General features: G+C 39.4%; 1 long non-coding RNA gene across 1 annotated transcript; it reads left to right on the top strand.

Moving 5' to 3' along the window:
• Nucleotides 1-7,050: 7,050 nt before the first annotated feature.
• On the top strand, nucleotides 7,051-11,543 carry LOC120319814. Its single transcript, XR_005559843.1, has 5 exons — nucleotides 7,051-7,142; nucleotides 7,938-8,050; nucleotides 9,086-9,282; nucleotides 10,600-10,732; nucleotides 11,096-11,543. It is a non-coding gene; the product is annotated as an uncharacterized LOC120319814 (long non-coding RNA).
• The last annotated feature ends 5,248 nt before the right edge of the window (nucleotides 11,544-16,791 follow it).

A 16,791-nucleotide genomic window follows, 5' to 3' on the forward strand; every position in this document is an offset into this window, starting at 1 on the left:
GGAGACACTTTTTCTGCATTTCTGAAGTTCTGCATTTTTATAAAAATAGTACTCAAATATTCTTTTTGCGATACACATGATGCTGGCTTCCATGGTGATAGATAAAAAAAAATGATTTCCCATACATTGGTAACATGGGATAATCATGAGTTTTGTCTTTTGACAGCAAAATGCTGATGTGATGTTGATCCCCACAAACGATGCAACTGTGGACCTCCCGGGATCACTCCCCAGGAATGCGAAAATAAAGGATGTTGCTTCAGTTCAACAGTGCCAGGAGTCCCTTGGTGCTTTAAACCAACCCCTCCAAAATGTAATTGATCTATGTGATACTAAATCAGACTTTTCCAGCTCTTAAATGATATCCAAATTGGTGGAATAGACAAGAATTTTGAAACAGCTATTTTGCTGGCAGTAGCAGTGAGACAATATCACAGATACACGCGATGCTGGCTTCCATGGTGATAGAAAAAAAAATCACTTGCCATTCATGGTAACATGGGATAACCATGAGTTTTGTCTTTAACAGCAAAATGCCGATGTAACGTTGATCCCCACAAATGATCCAACTGCGGACCTCCCGGGATCACTCCCCAGGAATGCGAAAATAAAGGATGTTGCTTCAGTTCAACAGTGCCAGGAGTCCCTTGGTGCTTTAAACCGACCCACCCAAAATGTAATTGATAAGTACTTTGAAACAGTAATCTTGCTGGCGGTAGCAGTGAGACCATATCACAGGTTCTTTATTTTTTTTAATTGTACATTAGAGTGACCCAGACTCAAGAGAAACAGAGAAGTACTGGACCCTGGAGAGATGGTTTCTTTACATCTTCCTCTAAGAGTTGGAGAGATGTTTCATTTTATCAAAACTAACATAGAAAGTTTTTCTCATTGTGGCCCAAACCCCCAAATTTATGTTTTATATATAGAAAGGTATTATTTAAAAGAATATATAGCTTCAATGATAGAGGCAGGCTTGAAAGTTAGTTGAAGAGTACTGAAACATTATCCAAATTATGCAATGTATGTAAATCCATTTTCTAAACTACTCCTAGTTGACAGTTTGTCAATTATTGAGGTCACAAATAGAGGTAGCTGAAGTTCAGAAAAATAAATAAATGTAAAGATGATCTAGATCAGCGGTTCTCAACCTGTGGGTCGCGACCCTTTTGGGGGTCGAACGACCCTTTCACCGGGGTTGCCTAAGACCATTGAAAAACACATATTTCCGATGGTCTTAGGAACTGAGACACTGCTCCGCATCTGTCTCCGCATGGCCTCCTCCACCATTTGCAGAGAGAGAGAGAGGGAGGGAGGCACTTTTGCTTGCCTTCTCTCTCTCTCTCTCAGGCAGAATTACCTCCTGCAGGGCTTCTGAGTGGCCCTGAGCCCAGGTGCCCCACCCCCTGGGAGAAGCGCAGCCAGGGCCTCGTGGCCTTGGAGCCACCTGGGGAAACCCCAGGATCCCTGTTGGGAGCGGCCCACTGGAGGCTCCGCTGAGCGGGCCAGCCCTCCCACAAGCCGCGGCCCAAGGGAGACCATCCGCTGTAATTCTTAGCCAGCCCAACCATTGGAGCAGCTAGCCGGGAAGGTGCACCGGAGTCCAGGCTGCTGGGAAGGAAGAAGGAGATTCAGCAAAGGTAGGAGAGGAGAGCCGCCTCCTGGGATCCAGCACTGGCGGTGGCTTCCTTGCCATCCTTCTTCCTCCTACTGCCCCCAAGGCGGCTCGGGCAGGCGCCAGGGCAAGAAGGGGTGCCTGGGGGGAGCAGCCAGGCTGGCAGAAGGGCTGGCAGACTGCGCGGCACCAACCCCCACCGCAGCTCCATCGGATGGGTGGAGGGTGAAGCTGGGCAGCACGGGCGTGGCGGGGATGGCGGCAGTGGTTTTCTTGCCCTTCTCCTCTCCTTCTTTCTCCTGCTGCCCCCAAAGCAGCTCGGGTGGGTGCCGGGAGGAAGAGAGGTGCCTGGGGGGAGCAGCTGGGCTGGCAGAGGGGCTGGCACCAGCCCCCACTGCAGCTCCATTGATGGATGGAGGACGAGGCCGGGCAGCATGGGGGCAGCGGAGACCCCCAACAATGCAGCAGCAGCCGCCGCTGCTGCCGCAGCTGCAGCCTCTGCCTCCCGTCCTGCTCTCCCTCCTTGCCCGTTCAGCTGAGGACTTGGTGGAGGCCGGGCTAGGGGCGGAGGGGACCCCCGATGATTCTACCATAACAGAGAGAGAGAAAGAGAGAGAAAAACAGAGGGAAGAGAGAGAGAAAGAGAAAGAGAGGGGAAAGAGAGAGAAAGAGAAAGGGAGGAAACAGAAAGAGAGAGAGAGAGAAAGAAACAGAGAAAATAGAAAGAGAAAGAGAGGAAAGAGAGAAAAAGAGAGGAAAGAGAGATTAAGAAAGAAACAGGGAGAGGAAAGAAAAAGAGGAAAGAGGGAAAGAGAGAGGAAAGAGGGAGAGAGAGAAGAGAGAGAGGAAAGAGAAAGAGAAAGAGAGGAAAGAGAGAAAGAGAAGAAAGAGAAAGAGGAAAGAGAAAGAGAGAGCGGAAAGAGAGAAACAGGAAAAGAGAGGAAAGAGAGAAAGAGGAAGAGGGAGGAAAGAGAGAGAGAGAAAAAGGAAAGAGAGAGAAGAGAGAAAGGAAAGAGAAAGAGAAAGAGAGGAAAGGAAGAGAGAGGAAAGAAAGAGAGAAAGAGAGAGAGGAATGGTGCTTCTCCAACCAGGCTGGGCGGAGCCGGCAGAGCGACTTTCCTGCCCCCCCTCCCCGGCCAGCTGGATGGGGGGTTGGGGGTCACCACATAAGGAACTGTATTAAAGAGTCGCGGCATTAGGAAGGTTGGGAACCACTGATCTAGATAAAGTATCTAAGCAAATTTGTGGTAATTAAAGATGCTGCCTGCATGAGCAAAAACTCTAAGCAAAAAAATTGGTCTGTGTAGTACTTCTGATTCAATTCCAGGAGTTTCAGTGGAAGACTGCAAATGTAACACCTATTTGTATCTCTTTAATGTAGCCACTCTTTTCTGGGATCTTGCAGCTGTGGCTGCCACTTATCTGCTTTAAAGAGTTACAGATAGGTGTTACATTCCCACCTTCATTTTCAAAGCTCTCTTTGGAACAAATCTCAACAATCAGATTTAGTTAAAATTGAATTGTCACAATCAGGGTCCATCAAGAGAACCCTTAAAAGCTATCTGTTAGATTTTGAGTTCTTCTGAAACATGCACACCTGATTTTACCTTTTGAAAGAGAAATGAGGCAGGAGATCTGTGAGATTAATTGATATTATTCATTAGGCCATGGGCAGTTTTAATTCTTAAATATGAATCAGCATCTTAAAAGTATTGTAATGCATTTTGAACTATAGGCATTCTTTATTATGTCAGGCCATTGTAATTTTGATTACAATTTTAATTATAACTACACACTGCTTACTAAATTTTGTCTGAAAATAGTATGTGTTCTTACGTTATTATTTCATGTACATAGTTAGAGGTTGAAGTCTGCTAAATAAATAATTCTCTTGGCTGCTAGTAATTTCTGGGTAAGAGGTATTCTTTTGGAACATTGATTAGAAGTAACACTACTATATGATAAAGTCTTTTTTGGGAAGTAACAGAGCCCAAACTGCTTTTGACAAACATTACAACCCAAGCCCAGTTAGATGAGTTATTATTCAGAGGTTCCTTAAGGTGAGACATTTAAAAACTTCAATATCGTTCTGAAATGATTTCCTAAGCAACACAGCATAGTATGCAACACATGTTATGAAGACTATAGGATTTTGTTTTGCATTTCTCAGTGATTTGATACATATTTTATTAAACTTATTACTTCTAACTGCTACAATATTTTTAGTTCTTATTCCTTCTGCTCAGATGAGTTGAGAATTATTGTAACAGAACATAATAAAATATAAGTTTAATAGTGCTCCCTTTAGCGGATTTTGAATGCAGCAGATTCCAGAAATAATGGAATAATTCTGGGCGTTCTATGACAAAAAAAGCCCTGATTCTATTACACAAATGTAAATTATGTATTCTTTCAGATTTAATGGACATTCAGAACTAATAATGACTTCTTCTGAATGGTACATTAAATTGAGATTTTAAATCAGTCTCCGTTACAGTCAGATAAATCCATGGTAAATGCATGCATGGAATCTGAATTTTAATAAAACAGGGGTCAGCACTTATCTGTCTATGTAAAACACAGCACCTCCTGATGGCTTCACCCAACAATACATCACCCAATTGTTGTTACCAAGATAGACAGCATGCACAGCTATAGTATCTAGAATCTACTATAAATAGTGTATTCAGAACCAAATTACAGCTAGCCCTGACCCACTAATCCTGAGTTAATTTATTTTCCAAACAGATAGAAAGGTGTGTCCTACAGATGTGAAACTCCAGAAGAACTGTGGCTATCCAGGAATCCCGGCTGATAAATGTGCAAAAAGAAAATGCTGTTTTGACAGCAAACCACCTGGTGTCCCATGGTGCTTTTTTCATATCATTGTGGAAGAAGGTAAGGAACAAGTATCAGTTTCGATGAATGAAACAACCTTTTAAAGGAGACACATGCTAAGATACTTTCTGGCATACAGTACAGTATAGATTTCCATTGTGAGTAGAACTCCTCATTTAATTGCATTTGCTTACAGTACCTTAGAATTAAAATGATGTATGCACATTTAATTTTTATATCAGCATTTTTCCCTGTTTCTTAGTTTATAATCTGCTAGCAGGAAATTTTTTTGGGGGGGGGTATTTTGTATTTCCTTTGAGGAAGGGGAAATTATTATTATTTATTATTTTTAAACTACCTTAAGTCTGTTTTAGGGCTTAGGCTACAGTTTGGGTAGAGATTCCCATCTCAAAATGACAGGGCACAATGTCACCAATTTCAATAATTATAGCCTGGGAATTTGCACATAAAAAAATAACAAAACAAAAACAGGGTCTGCATGGGTTTCCCAGGCACTTTGTCTTCTCAAAACCCAGGTTTCAGATTATTCTAGAAGTTAAAAAAAAAGAGAGAGAAAACATTTTGTTTAATTTTCATTTTATTCAGAAACTGCTATAAACTCCGCAATCTGTGAGCCATTTTCTTAAAACATAGACCAGGGGTCTCCAAACTTGACAACTTCAAGATTTGTGGACTTGAACTCCCAGAATTCCTCAGCCAGCTGGTTGGGGAATTTTAGGAATTGAAGTAAACAAAACTTAAAGTTGCCAAGTTTGGAGACCCCTGACATAGAGCACTAGAAATAAGAGAGAAAAGCTGAAAAAAGCTTGACTCCCCCCCCCCTTTTCTTCCTTTTCAGAGTGTTAAAATGATGCTTCAGGAAGGAGCTTTCACAAAGAGCGTGCTTTCAACAGAACTATTCAAGCACAATGTTATCCCATGTGCTGTAGTAATTTTGGTTTCTGTGATACATTATTGCATCTTAATGAATGCATTATAAATTTGCCTCTTGTGTTGATATCCAGGTAGTAGCCTATATGTGAGACATTAACTTTTGGTAACTGAAAATTTCATTTGGGATGGGCTTCTGTAATTAGAAATATACCACTTAAATAATATGCTATTAAATCATGCAAAACATATTGAACATAATTGTTTGTGCTAGTAGACCATCGAGTATGCTTTATGAAGTTTACTATAAATCCTTGTCAATGATAAAAAGCTTCTGACATCTTAAATAATAGCAGAGAATGAATGAATGAATGAATGAACGAACGAACGAATGAATGAATGAATAAATTTCAGAACTCTCTCTGCTTTGGGGCAGCAGTTTCACCCAATTTGGAAATCAAGAGGCAAGGAGGAAGTTTCTCATGTACTTCTTCAATTACCCAACCTGCAACGTCTTCCCCAACAACCAAGTTCCTCTCTCAGTGTTAGTTACCATCTGCAGAAGACCTATTGTGCAGCCGTGTAAGCAGTGTGGGTTTGTGAGGAAACTGAAAGTAGACCATGCACTGAGTAGCAGGCCCATACTTACATACAGACAACCATCCAACCTCAAGCAGTTTCTCACAAGGAACAAAAAAGAACACGACCATGTTGCCAAAATGGAAACCAGATTCTGCAACACAGCCTTTGTCCCCAAATCTACACCACAACAGCACTATCACAAGCCCCAATAATATATACAAGTACCGTTACAAGCTGTTCCTTCAATGGGATATCTGTCATCAGCTGCCAGCAGGGCCATTCTGTGTTCTACATAGAACAAATGGGCAACATTTGCACAAAAAAATTAATGAACACAAGGACTCAAGCATAAAAAAATAATATCAGAGCCTTCTAATCTCCCAGGATATTCTATAACAAACCTCCAACTTACTGCTTGAGAAAGCAGAGCTTTAAGCACAGAGTGAAAAATTGTTGAACTCATATACATCAAAAGAGTTCACACAATCTGAATTCCCAACATGATTTTTTTAACATGCTACTAATGTTAACTGATGCGTGCTTGCAATCTGTCTCACATGCAAACAGCATTTACACAACCAACTTATCTCCTGCCTCTCTTCCCCTCCATCCCACCCAGTTTAAATCCTGTATCAGTCCAGCCACTCTATGAAGTAGCCTGCCACTAATAACAAATGTTTAATAAACTTTATTAGAAAAGGTACCACCAGGTACCTTTTAATAAAAAGTTATTAGAAAAGGCTCCTGGTTTTTTTTTTTTTTTTTTTGCCTGGAATCTTTGGTGTGTGAATATTCTTTCCCAAGAATCAAATTTTCAAGCTAATTCCTCCAGCACTGAGAGTCCAGATATGCTCTACCTCAAATTTCTTTCCATCTTTTACCAGGGAGGGAGGGAGGGAGGGTAGGTTTGGGGGATTGTATAATGCAATAGGAATGAATGGTGGAAAACTAGGTCTCTCTTCAGATGCTACAGTTTAAAGACAAAGGATTGATTTTGCTCTCATGAGAATGATCCCGCCCCCCAACCCTTCAATTTCAAGTCTTAGAGTCATATAAAAGGTAGAAACCTATCAGAAAGTCAGATATGATCTCCAAAAGTGATTGGGTGGCCTGTCTGATGAAGGAGGACAGCAGAATGGTTAGAGGAGACTTTGCCTTTGGCTGGCTAAATAATGAGCCCCCTGAATCTCTTAGAGGAGTCTGCAGTCAAATCACAGTAAGATCCTCTTGCAAAAGGAAGTTCTGGTGAAAGAATAGAAAATGAAAATAAAAGCAACATTCAAAATGTTCACCCTGTTACTTAATTCTTAATTTAATGGAGTTTGCCAATTATTAATCTTTTCTTTATAGCCGTCTGGATACAATATCATCAGATTTGATTAAATATTTACTGACTTATATTTACTTATTGTAAATATTCATTTTGTAAATGACATTTTTAGAATATATATGATTGTGGAAGATAATTACCGCAAGAAGAACTTGAAAGGTGAAGTGGTGCTAGACACATCCAGAGCTACGGAAAGCCAATGGATGAATGATAAAATGGCAATTTATGTAACATGTTGTGAACATTTTACAGTAATGTAAGAATGAAGTACAGAATTTCTAGAAACCTGCCTCTTGCTGTCAGAGAGAGCATTGTTTTAAAGGATGAGATGAATAAAGACCTCATTATAAAGCTTTCAAGTTCTTCTCAGGAAGCACTCAAAATATTTGTCAGGTGAACTAGAACAAGCAAAGCTAATATGAGAGAGCAATACAAACCTATTACTTCAGCTGGTTCTTCCTCACTTGAGGAACCTTCAAGTGAAGAGCAGTTTTCAGGCATTGTTCCTCATGGCTCAAAAATGGAAGAACAGAATAAGGGGAACAATGGGTTCTTGTGACCACAAACGTATTGGATAATTATCTAAGACGTTAAACAAGATGTAAGAAATGTTGCTGCAATAATCTATTACATATGGTTATCTTTTTGGTAATCTATGTCTCTCTTTTTTTGGCCAATTAGTGGAACTAGAACAGGAAGAAGGAGGGCTTTCTGAACCATATAAATGAGCATGTCTACCTTCATTCTGTGGTGTGGAGCTCTCCCTGGATTTCTGAACACCCACATCAAGAGAGGTAAGTTATATACAATCCAACAATGAATTAGGTGAGCATTTTCTAAGACATTTGATTTGCATTGACAGAATCAGCTTAATCCAATTGGATCGGTTTTATATCAAGAAATAGGTCTATCTTAAATATGCTATGACATCTGTGAGGACCTGATGTTGTTGTTCAAATATTTAATGTATGCCTGGCATAATTTTTCATATATTTGTTACACAAATTGGTTCTTCTTTTCAGATATATTTTTGTCTTGAATTCCTAAAAGACTATATAATTGTGAACTTTATTCTATTTCCAGTTTTTATTTTTGCCATTAAGAAAGTGCAAGTGCCAAGAAAAATTTGCTTTTCTTTCTTTATTCCTTGGCCTTGCTGGATTAAATCAAAAGAATATAAATTCAGTATTTTTGTGCTAGTAATTTTCCTGGGTATAAAAATTGGTTTGCGGTGGGTGCTTATGCAGTCATCCTATGTTCTTCTTCTTGTTCATCTTCTTCTCCTTGGTGAATTAGGAAGTCCAGTGTTTAACTCCGATCTCTGCACTGATGGGCATGTCTTTCTTAGTTCCTCCATCAGCCATACAGAGAATAATGTAACTGAGTTTTTTTTATAGAAATCTTACAAGGGTTACAGTTAGGAAAGTGTGAAGCATTGCAAAATTAATACTTCATTAACACAGCTGAGCTTGAATCAAAACTTACTTGGCAAATTCTTATCTGCAATTACTATGTTTAGTTTTTAAATCACAGACGATACACCACAATGTTCTTATGCCCTCCCTCAGCTCTTCCCTCCCTCCCTCCTTCTCTTTTCTTTCATTGCAATCACACTATGTACCACACCTTCCATATTACCCCAAAGACTATTTAGATGCACATTTTCATATGGTTTCCTTTGTATATTTAGAGGACACATACAGGAATCTTTTAACTCTAAGGTGTTTAAGGGGTTGTTGAGAGTAAGCACTTGGGCATTAGACTACTTCTCTCCCCCTGGAGTTCCAGCAGTAGAAAAGTGTTTGAATACTTTGTAACTTTCTTTGCAGGAATCAAATCACACACAGAGAGATCAATACTCTTGCATTCTTCAATAAATCTGACTCTTGGTGAAGACTGACGTTCAAAATGAACTGCAAATGGCTCTGGTTCCTGACCATTGCTCTGATATTGGGATTCAGCTCTCTGACAGATGCTAGAATACCCTTTAGACCTAGACCACCACCACGTAGACCACCACATAAAGGTAAAGGAGTCCTTGCAGATTTTACCTCACTAGTCGTTGCTGACTCTAGGGGGCGGTGCTCATTTCTGTTTCAAGGGCCCATGAGCCAGTGCTGTCCAAAGATGTTTCTGTGGTCACGTGGCCAGTATGACATCAGAGAGTGCTGCTACCTCTTCACTGAAGTGGTACCTATTTATCTGCTTGCATTTACATGCTTTCAAATGGCTAGATTGGTAGGAGCTAGAGCAAGGATGGGAGTTCACCCCATTGCATAATACTCAGATCTTGAACCAGTATCTTAACCCCTGGGTCATAGAACAACCCTAGATCACCACATAAGCCATCCATCCACCAATTCTAAATGTTTTTATAATTTTTAGACTATTAAGGTGACCCCAATATTTCATTCTGCAATTATGTTCCTCTTCCATAGCATTTGAAAGCCATATGCCTATATGAACATTTCATTACTTTCAGTCAGAGAAAAAATAGGCCTGAAAAGCAGTAGTGACAGGACTGAATGTCATTCTTTATATAAGAATAAGAAAGCAGGGTAGTTATATCACATTTGCCCATGTGACATTGGTACTTCTGGAATTCAGAGGACTCAGCGTTTGGCCCACTGAGCATCCTAATTGCTGACTAGTTATTTCAGCATTCATGAAGGCCAACTTGGGAATTAGTTCTTTTGGAGTTCAAAGGTAGAAGAGCATGACTTCATTTGAGTGACAGCTGTCTCACACAGCAGATGTTGATGACCAAGTCCAAACATGTGTAGAGGGGGTGTGCCCCTTTTTGAGTGTGTTTGTGTGAAATTTGTGCTTTAAGCTTCTTATAGCAGTGAAAAACTAAACTTTTGACTTCACCCACTCTGGATAGGCTCTGGAGGCAGCAAACCAGATGCTGACATCTATTTTACATCCAACATTGAGGTTTCAAGAAGAAAAGTCAAATCAGTCAATTAGATGTCTTAGATATAGATATTTTTTTTGCTTAATTTGGTAAAAATTAAGAGTGATAAAATCAAACATTAGAATTTGGTGGCATTAGCTGTATTATTGTTTAATTTGAAATTTAATCTAAGTATTCCTTCTCCAACCTGATGCCCTTGAGGTGTGTCAATTCAAATGTGGCATCAGATTTGAGGTGAGTGCTCTGAGCTTGGGACACACAAGTTCTACAGTATGCCTATGAAGAATTTTCAGCTGGAAGTCAAAGAAATATTTTAGTGGTATGACTGCCTGCCCATACTTTTTTAAAAACTTGTAGTTCCACATCACTTTGTACTAAATACAAATTAAACCATGTCTATAGATTTGAATTCTATACTTTTCTTAGGCAGGAATTGCAACGTAGCTCCAAGGAGAAGAATTGATTGTGGATATTCTGGAATATCAAAAGAAACATGTTTACGTAAACAATGTTGTTTTCGTACCAGGCCCCGGAATGCAAAATGGTGTTTTTTTCCCAAGTGAGTAATACATTTTTGTGGGATATTTACTTGTTCCTTTATAGCCTTCTTGCAAAAAAAAAAAAGTATTTGCAAAAAGAAGAATGAAAATGGGTGTAATTAAGGAATTTGTTAGCGTGATTTCCTACTACTGCCACCTGGTTTTTATGAGGTTGAGTGAGCTGATGTGGCTGACTTTTGTCTCTGTTGAAATGTTTAAGCAGATGGAAGAAGGGGATACACAGAAGTAGCTTCATGCTTCTTTCAAAGGGTCAGCATAGGCCACTCAGAGCCACTCCGAAATGAGATAGGCAACAGATAAATTTAATAAATGAATAAATATGCAACAATTTAACTAATTTCTTGTTTGCTCCTCTCCTTCAGATAATTACAACAAAATGGAAACTGGAATCAAGAATAATTTGAATGGAATTCCCAAAATGGAAGCAAGCTGGACGTCACATAACAATGGTGTGACATGTTATCTGCTCTTTATCTAATATCTTGTAGCTTTTCTTGCAGGAGGTGAGATATAATAGGCATCTCCTATTCAATAAATCATCTAGCAGGAAATTCAGTTATCCTGCCAAAATATTTGGATGGGGACATATTAAAGAAGTATGGATGCTTTCATATGACTTCAGTAATTTTCCACATTTATAGTATTCTAAAGACATATTTGCTTACTGCAGCCTGACTAAACATTTCTGACAATCTCAGCTCCATGCCTTTATTGTTAAGCTTTGCTATCACTCTGAAATCTCATCTTTTTAGCAATATATGTATGGAACATACATGTGAAAGGTATTAAAACATGATTGAAAAAAAGGCACAGGCTGCATGTTTTTTCAACATACTTGTCATGCCTCCGTCCAAGCCTGACTCTGAGGAAGACATGGAGTTCCCTGTTGAGGCCCGGGAGGGGGTGTCTGTGGCTTCGGAGGACTGTGGGGAGGAGCAGGCTGAGGCAGGCCAGGGCCCTTCAGGTTTGGAACAGGGAAGGCAAAGTTCAGGTGAGGAGCAAGACCCCTCCCAACCTGATCCTAGAGCAAGGAGACCAGAGAGGAGGAAGGAACAATGGAGGCAGGCTCACTTGCTTGTCCCGCCCCATTCCACAAGGCACACCTGGGAAGTAGGATTTAAGGAGACACTGTGGGGTGGGGCATTTGCCGGGAACAAACGTGAAATCTTGTAATCTAGACACTTTGTATTTTGGACCAGTTTGCTTCCTGCTGATCTCTCCTTGCAGTCTGTAGTTTGCAGCTTGCAGTTCGCAGGCAAGCTGGGAGTTAAAAGGATTATACGTTTGCTCGTTATCTGTCTTGCTTTAAGAACAGTGTAAAATTCCCTGGCTGTTTTGTTTGAACTTGTGCCAGCCTATGTGGGGGCTGTTGGGTGAATATTGGCAGTGATTAAAAAGACTATTGCTCTGGCCAGCTGATTGCTTTGCCTCCGTTTGGGGCCCTGGGTCATCACAATACTACTAATTCTCCATTTTCCTCTAGTTTTGCCCTCATTTAGCTTAAAAATTATAAATAACCTTAAAAATGTAACTTAGCTAAGCAGGAGATTCATTCAGATAGTGGCCTGTGGGGCATCAGAATTCCTACCGTGTTTCCTGCAAAATAAGATCTGATCTTATATATTTTTTTTGCCTCCAAAAGAGGCAGTAGGTCTTACTTTCGCGGGATGTCTTATTTTTTTCCTGACACCTGCCTCACCTCACGATGTCGGCACTGAAAGCCCCGTCCAGCAGGAACCTGCGTGGCTGCGTGCCTGCTTCTGTGGCCACTCATGGCTGCTCGTGGCAGGAGGCTGCATAGACCTCCGCACTGTGTCACTGCCATGAGGCAAGGCAGATGGGGGAAGGGGTGGAGTTATACTAGGCCCTCCCCAAAAAATCAGGCTAGTAATTATTTTTGGGGTATGTCTTATTTTGGGGGAAACACGGTATCTTCTGATCCTTGTGCTTCTCTAGCTGTTGTAATAGATATAGGTGGGCAACCTGAGGCTGCATATCCCCCAGCACTGCTTTGCTCATTGGAGTACTTGCAATCAGTGACAAATGGCAAATTTGGCCATTTGGGGATTGACACCTGATAGTGTGAAATTTGGACTATCTTATAGGTTTAAAGGAGGGTAATAGTCATAATGGAGGGACCTCCCTCTCCCATTTTGAAGTTTTCTCTCAAAATGTTAATCTAGCTGTATCCAGGAATGTCACCATACCACAGATGGTATTTTGTGGCCCTTTGGAAGTTCAACAAACACATTTACAAGCACAAGTTAACATTCTAAGAATGGAAACTTGCAGAGAATTCTAGAACAATCCACTTTCCCTCTGACTATTCCAATCCAGACATTCTTGAGGAAGTCTGGCAGTTTTCCTGACGTTACTCCTCCAAACTAGAAGTGAATTTGTGGAATTCAAAAACAGACCTGGGAAACCATGAACCACTTGAGAAGGATTAATTTTTATCCCCAGAATCAGTGAACTGGGCATGGTCCAGATGAAGAATTGAACATTCCAGAATTCTCTGAAACAGTCTGTTCCTGGAACAGCAGGCTTTGCAAATACGTTGGGTGAGGGGAAGTTTAGTTGTTCTTAGCTGTCCTGGAGCATAAGGTGATGGGAAGAGATGCAATAGAAGCAGAACAAGGATCAGCAATCTGTGCAATAAACTTTCTAGTGTGATTTTTTCCCCAAGCTCATGGATAGTGAAGAATAATTCAGTTCCAGAGGGGCAATGGCCCATAGAGTTTTGCAAGACTTGTTTCCAGCAGTGCTGTCTTTCATTCTATAAAAACAAGCTTCCATATTTTCAAAAAGTATATGTCAAAAAAGACCTCTAAACCTAAATAAAAAGAAAGTTATTTGAAGATGACATGTATTCTATACATAATGTGCAAAAATCTACCACTCATGTTCTGTGTTGTTTCTGTTTGCTTAAATGAAGGAGAACATACATTGATCAGGAGCATTTCCATCCTCTTTTGTTTAGTAAAATCATTTTACTCCACTAAGCCCCTTTTTCCCACAGACCCCTTCCATAAACCCATCCTTTTCTTCTTACTGGGAGGTTGAGCAGATAAAGCTCCAAGTACTGTTCTATGTTTTCCCCTTTTTTGCTCCTTTCTCTCTCAGCCACTCCTGGAAACAACAAAGGGGAGGATGGGCAGGAAGGTTCCCCCCCCCCACTTCCTTATTGTGACTTCTTTTCCAGCTGCCAATCACCCACAAAGAAGGCAGCCCATTGCAGCCTCTCCCATCATTGGTTAGGGGTGCTGTGAGGCTCTGACCAGTCTGTGTGAGTGACACAAGGGATCTTTGAAGATGTTATTAAAGCACTGGTCCAGCAACCATAAAACTAAGCAGGTGCACCCTTCTCGCACAGCTTGATGTCTACTTCTTTTGAAGCTTTTCACTGGGGGAATAAGACAATCTTCCAGATAGAAGCTGAGCATTCTTCACTCAGATATATCTACAGTATTTCTGGATGATAACATCTATTGTGTTAATTATGATTCATGCAGCCTCCTGAATTCCAAATATATATATATATATGCAGGGTTTTTTTCTCATAGAACACACAGAACGGAGTTCCGGCACTTTTTTTGGATGGAAACTTGTAGGGTAGGCAAAGTGGGTTGTATGACGTGTGTGAGTTCTGCCCCCCCTTTTTTTTAAAGAAAAAAGCACTGTATATATGGTATGATTATTGAGCACCTGCCCTTTTCCTGTCAGCTTTGGTCTTTTCAAGGATGGAGATTGGCTGAAATAATTCTAATAACAACACTCAAAGTAAAAATCTGTGCCTAATTTTCAGCAATTGATTGTTCCTATGTGTTCTGTGCCCACATTAAAAATAAGCTTATTTTTACTTATTTGGTTAAGAAAAGCACAAGGAAGAAGACTTTTGAGCAATTCTGTTTATACTACAATTTTCCAAGACACTTTCATTTCTCTGTTTTCCTTTCCTCAATTTTTGTAATATTTATTTATTTATTGTTTGTTTGTTTATCTATTAAATTTATTTGCTGCCCATCTCACCACAAGGCAATTGAGGGCAGCTTACAACATTAAAAGTAGTAAAACTATAACAATAAGAATACAAAATTATAATTAAAAGAATACATCTTTTATACAGATATTTTGATTATTTTGATATTATATTGCATTGTTAAATCAGTTATACTTTTTCTTCTGTTACCTTTTGGATCAGCTGGAATTTCCCAGATTCTGGGACAATAGGATACATTCTAAGCTCACTCAACAGTATTTTCCATATTTAATATATGATTGGGACATGGTCATTTTTCACAAGTAAAAAATGACCCTGTAGTTTCTGTTTCCTATCTTCAGTTAAGCTTTGCTATAACTGGTTGCATTTCTCTCTCCTTGATATTCCTAATGCTTGTTCTACTCTTGGTTCTTACTGCCATTTAGGCATCATCCTGTATATTGTTTTAAAGATGCAGCTAGCATCTTTTTCAACTGTCTTTCAATTAGCACTTACCTGAATCATAGAATCATAGGGTGGAAGGGAGCTCGGCGTTCTTCTACTCCAAACCCTGCCAAGACAGGAGTCCTTTTTCAAGTGCCTTTGATTTTTTTTCAAGGATCAAGATCTTTGTAATCAGTACAACTATACATTGAAGAACTAACTTGAATCAGAATAATTTCAGAAATTTACTCCCATTCACCTTACCAAAAGATGAAGAAAAGATCAGTCATGATTTAAGTACTAATAAATAATATTGTTCAAAAATTGAGTTCAGATTTGAAGAAGATTCAATGAAATCTAAATCAAATGAACTTTCACAATTGGATCACTATCTTGAATAATGTAATTTATTGCTTCTTAATAGATCAGAAAATTTGGTGGCTGTGTAGGCTTGTACAGAAAACCTATAATCAAATTAAATCAATTATTCAAATTAGAATGATTAGAATGAAAACACAATTCAAATTCTAAAGAAGATATTTTAAACAAATATTAAAATATTGTAGAAACTATTCTGGGAAATGAAGGACAGAGTTCTGGACACTTCCTGAATAACATTTGGTCTTGCTGAATTTGATTTGATTTAAAAAGCTGGAAGTGTGCTATATCTCAATATTATTGTAACCTGAAACAGATGCAAAATATTCACCAATATGAGTTCCTTTAGAATTTGGTTTTTTATTTAGCATGACTAAATCAGAAGTAAAATTTAAAAAATAATATATATATATATATATATATATATATATATATATATATATATATATATATATATAAAAAATTAACCTAAAAATTGAGGAACGTAGTCTCCTGGGTGTATACATATTCAAAAGATAAAAACAAGCACCAGAAGGTAAAACAATTAAATGTTTAATATATATATGGCTCCCTAGGACACACCATCTACCAGAAGAAAACACGCACAAACCGCTATCTGCACGCTCTCTCACACCACCACCCAGCACAGATCAACTCTGTAGCCAAGACACTCATCTCCAGAACAAAACGCTTAGCTGACGAACAACACCTAAAAACCGAACTACACACTCTCACCAATGTACTAACATCCAATGGATTCCATAGAAATAAGATTACAAACCTAATCCAAAAAGAAACCCCCACTAAAATCCAAGACAAAGAACAAGAAAACGGCAAAGCCCTCCTCCCATACATAAAAGGCACCACAGACAGAATCAGTAAGATCCTCCATAAACACAACATCAAAACAGCATTCTGCACAAACAGAAAAATATCCACCATCCTTAGAAACCCCAAAGATAAAATTGAATTAGAAAATCAAGGAGTATACGAAATCCCATGCACCACTTGTCCCACCACATACATCGGACAAACCAACAGAAGAATAAGTGCACGCATTGAAGAACATAAGAACTCAGTCAAAAAAGAGGAACCAACATCTTCCCTGGTCCAACACCTTAAAGCCACAGGACATGAAATTGACTTTAAAAATACCAGAACCATTGCCAAAAGTGAACATTTTAATAACAGAATAATCAGAGAAGCCATCGAGATAGAAAAACGCCCACACAGCATGAACAAGCGAGATGATACCTC

The sequence above is a fragment of the Crotalus tigris genome, unplaced genomic scaffold (assembly GCF_016545835.1).
Source record: "Crotalus tigris isolate CLP2741 ecotype Arizona unplaced genomic scaffold, ASM1654583v1 scf7180000017601.7605149639:7615979, whole genome shotgun sequence".
Taxonomy (NCBI): domain Eukaryota; kingdom Metazoa; phylum Chordata; class Lepidosauria; order Squamata; family Viperidae; genus Crotalus; species Crotalus tigris.